A 5,000-nucleotide genomic window follows, 5' to 3' on the forward strand; every position below is an offset into this window, starting at 1 on the left:
CGTCATCCCCCGACAGTGTGTGTGTGTGTGTGGGGGGGGGAGGCTTAGCAGTCTTCCCCCAGGCTGGGTGGGGGCCTGGCGGGAGGCGTCGCAGTCTTCCCCCGGGCGGTCCGGTGGGGGAGGCTTAGCAGTCGTCCCCAGGGCGGTCCGGGGGTGGGGTGGGGTGGGGGGCCTCACAGTCGTCCCTCGGAGAGCCGGGTCGGCGGCAGTGGTGGGTTTACGTCCAGCCTCCGGAGGGTGCGCGTCCTCGGAGGCGATGCAGGCGCCGCAGAGAGGCAGCCTCCGAGGCAGGGAGCGGAGCACCGAGGCTGGGGAGAGGGGAGCAGGAGCCGGGGGCTGGGGGTGGGGGTGGGGGGCGTTCAGGACAACCGGTCAAGCCCCGGGAAGCAGCTGTCAAATGTTCCAAGTCCCCACTCGGCCACCAGGTCCACCCCAGTCTAGCAATGGGGTTGACCTGGCTGACGGCCGGTTAGTATCAAGGTAAACTCACCGTCGTCCACAGGAGGGCAGCTCTCAGGCCGGCCGGCTGCGGCTGACTCTGGGGCGGCGCCCGGTCCCGGCAGCGAGGGGCGGGGGGCGCGGAGCGAGACGGGGCTAACCGGGGGGGGGGGGGCGCCTCCTGCGACTTTGGGGGCCGCGGGTCGTCAGTGGCGTGCAGGCCGGGCCTCTCCCGGGGGATTCGGGGGGGCGGTCCTGCGGGCCGGGCGCAGGGGGCTCGGGCGAGCCCGGGCCGGTCCGCCCCGGGGCCGGGGTCTCCGCCTGCGGCTCAGGGGGGCGCGGGTCGTCGGGGGAGGAAGCCCGGGGGAGCTGCACACCGGCCCGCCAGGCCAGGCCTGGCCTGGATGGCCGCGGGGGGATTCGGGGCGGTCCCGCGGGCCGGGGGCCGGGCGCAGGGGAGGCGGGGGGTCCGAGCGAGTCCGTCCCGGGCCCGGGGCCTCCCCCTGCGGCTTTGGGGTCCGTGGGTCCCCGCTGGCGGAAGCCACTGGGAGCTGGACACCCGCCGTCCGTCCCGCCTGGCCAGGCCTGGCCTGGGTGGCCGCGGGGGGATTCGGGGCGGTCCCGCGGGCCGGCGGCCGGGCGCAGGGGAGGCGGGGGGTCCGAGCGAGTCGGTCCCGGGCCTGGGGTCTCCCCCTGCGGCTTTGGGGTCCGTGGGTCCCCGCTGGAGGAAGCCGCTGGGCGCTGGACACCCGCCGTCCGTCCCGCCTGGCCAGGCCTGGCCTGGGTGGCCGCGGGGGGATTCGGGGCGGTCCCGCGGGCCGGCGGCCGGGCGCAGGGGGTCCGAGCGAGTCCGTCCCAGGCCCGGGGCCTCCCCCTGCGGCTTTGGGGTCCGTGGGTCCCCGCTGGAGGAAGCCGCTGGGCGCTGGACACCCGCCGTCCGTCCCGCCTGGCCAGGCCTGGCCTGGGTGGCCGCGGGGGGGGATTCGGGGCGGACCTGCGGGCCGGCGGCCGGGAGGGTCCGGGCCAGTCCGCCCCATGCCCGGCGTCTCCCCCAGCGGCTTCGGTGGCCCCGGGGGGGGTCCTCCGCGGAGGAAGCCGGGTGGGTGGGGAGCCGGACCCCAGGCGCCCAGACCCGTGACCTGCGGCCGCGACCTCCGACTCGGCAGGAGCGACGAGGGGCTTTCCGGCCCGTCCCCCCCTCTCCTTCCCCCCCAGAAAAGGAGAGAGAGCTGACTCGGACCGGGAAAAGCTGCCTACGGCACCTGGGATTCCCAGGCGGTCACCCATCCAAGTACTAGCCAGGCCCGGGACGGTTTACCTTCCGAGATCGGACGGGATCGGGGGCGTTCGGTCCGGTATGGCCGTAGGCACCCGGCCCCGCGCCTCCTCGCCCGCTTTCCCCTGCCGACGCCCGGGCCTGCCGCACGGTGAGCCCCGGTCGGACTGCCCCCCCCCCTGCGGCAGGGCCCCCGTCTCTCGCGGGCCCGGTCCTTTTTTCCTTTTCGAGCTCCGGGGCCCGGGCTGGCCGCCAGAGCCCCTCCGCCCGCCCTCCCCGGCGTCGGGGAAAATACTGTCCCGGACTTCCAGTGCGCCCGATCCTGTCAGCCGGGGGGTGGGGAGGGGCAGTCCCTCGCTGCGGCCGGGGAGGGTGAGCCCAGGGCGGCTTGCCTGCCGTGCGAGGCCCCTCTCGGCCACCAGGTCAACCCCGAGTCGAAAGGGCTGAAAAATTTTCAGAGTCCCCTCCCGGGCACCAGGTCAACCCGTGGAATCGGACGGGTTCACCTGCTGGCCGGTTCGCTTCCCGGCCACCAGGTCAACCCCTAGGTTGCCGACCGGCCTACCCAGTGGCCGGTTTGCTTTCCGGCCACCAGGTCAACCCCTAGGGGTTTTAACGGGGGCACGCCCGGTGGCCTCTTTCCCGTCCGGTCACCAGGTCAACCCGGATCTCCCTCCTTCCCTGGGCGTCCCCTCCTCGGAGGCGTCAGGTTCCATTTCCCCCCCCCCCCCCCAGACTTCCAGGGGCCCGATCCAGTCGGCCGGGAGGCAGTCCCTCGCTGCGGCCGGGGAGGGTGAGCCCAGGGCGGCCTGGTCCATGTCTCTAGTGGGCCCGATCCTTTTTTTTTTTTTCGAGCTCCGGGGCCAGGCCCGCCCGGGCAGCCCTCCTCGGAGGCGTGGGGCGATTCCCCCCCCCCCCCAGACTTCCAGGGGCCCGATCCTGTCGGCCGGGAGGCAGTCCCTCGCTGCGGCCGGGGAGGGTCAGCCCAGGGCGGCTTGCCTGCCGTGCGAGTCCCCTCTCGGCCACCAGGTCAACCGCGAGTCGAAAGGGCTGAAAAATTTTCAGAGTCCCCTCCCGGGCACCAGGTCAACCCGTGGAATCGAACGGGTTCACCTGCTGGCCGGTTCGCTTCCCGGCCACCAGGTCAACCCGTGGAATCGGACGGGTTCACCGGCTGGCCGGTTCGCTTTCCGGCCACCAGGTCAACCCCTAGGTTTTAAGGGGGGGACGCCCGGTGGCCTCTTTCCCGTCCGGTCACCAGGTCAACCCGGATCTCCCTCCTTCCCTGGGCGCCCCCTCCTCGGAGGCGTCAGGTTCCATTCTTTTTTCCAGACTTCCAGGGGCCCGATCCAGTCGGCCGGGTGGCAGTCCCTCGCTGCGGCCGGGGAGGGTGAGCCCAGGGCGGCTTGCCTGCCGTGCGAGTCCCCTCTCGGCCACCAGGTCAACCCCGAGTCGAAAGGGCTGAAAAATTTTCAGAGTCCCCTCCCGGGCACCAGGTCAACCCGTGGAATCGAACGGGTTCACCTGCTGGCCGGTTCGCTTCCCGGCCACCAGGTCAACCCGTGGAATCGGACGGGTTCACCGGCTGGCCGGTTCGCTTTCCGGCCACCAGGTCAACCCCTAGGTTTTAAGGGGGGGGGGACGCCCGGTGGCCTATTTCCCGTCCGGTCAGCAGGTCAACCCGGATCTCCCTCCTTCCCTGGGTGCCCCCTCCTCGGAGGCGTCAGGTTCCATTCTTTTTTCCAGACTTCCAGGGGCCCGATCCAGTCGGCCGGGTGGCAGTCCCTCGCTGCGGCCGGGGAGGGTGAGCCCAGGGCGGCTTGCCTGCCGTGCGAGTCCCCTCTCGGCCACCAGGTCAACCCCGAGTCGAAAGGGCTGAAAAATTTTCAGAGTCCCCTCCCGGGCACCAGGTCAACCCGTGGAATCGAACGGGTTCACCTGCTGGCCGGTTCGCTTCCCGGGCACCAGGTCAACCCGTGGAATCGAACGGGTTCACCTGCTGGCCGGTTCGCTTCCCGGGCACCAGGTCAACCCGTGGAATCGAACGGGTTCACCTGCTGGCCGGTTCGCTTCCCGGGCACCAGGTCAACCCGTGGAATCGAACGGGTTCACCTGCTGGCCGGTTCGCTTTCCGGCCACCAGGTCAACCCCTAGGTTTTAAGGGGGGGGGGACGCCCGGTGGCCTCTTTCCCGTCCGGTCAGCAGGTCAACCCGGATCTCCCTCCTTCCCTGGGCGCCCCCTCCTCGGAGGCGTCAGGTTCCATTCTTTTTTCCAGACTTCCAGGGGCCCGATCCAGTCGACCGGGAGGCAGTCCCTCGCTGCGGCCGGGGAGGGTGAGCCCAGGGCGGCTTGCCTGCCGTGCGAGTCCCCTCTCGGCCACCAGGTCAACCCCGAGTCGAAAGGGCTGAAAAATTTTCAGAGTCCCCTCCCGGGCACCAGGTCAACCCGTGGAATCGAACGGGTTCACCTGCTGGCCGGTTCGCTTCCCGGGCACCAGGTCAACCCGTGGAATCGAACGGGTTCACCTGCTGGCCGGTTCGCTTCCCGGGCACCAGGTCAACCCGTGGAATCGAACGGGTTCACCTGCTGGCCGGTTCGCTTTCCGGCCACCAGGTCAACCCCTAGGTTTTAAGGGGGGGGACGCCCGGTGGCCTCTTTCCCGTCCGGTCAGCAGGTCAACCCGGATCTCCCTCCTTCCCTGGGCGCCCCCTCCTCGGAGGCGTCAGGTTCCATTCTTTTTTCCAGACTTCCAGGGGCCCGATCCAGTCGGCCGGGTGGCAGTCCCTCGCTGCGGCCGGGGAGGGTGAGCCCAGGGCGGCTTGCCTGCCGTGCGAGTCCCCTCTCGGCCACCAGGTCAACCCCGAGTCGAAAGGGCTGAAAAATTTTCAGAGTCCCCTCCCGGGCACCAGGTCAACCCGTGGAATCGAACGGGTTCACCTGCTGGCCGGTTCGCTTCCCGGGCACCAGGTCAACCCGTGGAATCGAACGGGTTCACCTGCTGGCCGGTTCGCTTCCCGGGCACCAGGTCAACCCGTGGAATCGAACGGGTTCACCTGCTGGCCGGTTCGCTTCCCGGGCACCAGGTCAACCCGTGGAATCGAACGGGTTCACCTGCTGGCCGGTTCGCTTTCCGGCCACCAGGTCAACCCCTAGGTTTTAAGGGGGGGGGGACGCCCGGTGGCCTCTTTCCCGTCCGGTCAGCAGGTCAACCCGGATCTCCCTCCTTCCCTGGGCGCCCCCTCCTCGGAGGCGTCAGGTTCCATTCTTTTTTCCAGACTTCCAGGG

General features: G+C 70.7%; 1 non-coding gene across 1 annotated transcript; it reads right to left on the minus strand.

The window, feature by feature from the left end:
* Positions 1–1,688: 1,688 nt before the first annotated feature.
* On the minus strand, positions 1,689–1,807 carry LOC135979202 (5S ribosomal RNA). Its single transcript, XR_010596525.1, has one exon. It is a non-coding gene; the product is annotated as a 5S ribosomal RNA (ribosomal RNA).
* Between the last annotated feature and the right edge of the window lie 3,193 nt (positions 1,808–5,000).

Source organism: Chrysemys picta, unplaced genomic scaffold (genome assembly GCF_011386835.1).
Source record: "Chrysemys picta bellii isolate R12L10 unplaced genomic scaffold, ASM1138683v2 scaf719, whole genome shotgun sequence".
In the NCBI taxonomy this organism is placed as follows: Eukaryota; Metazoa; Chordata; order Testudines; family Emydidae; genus Chrysemys; species Chrysemys picta.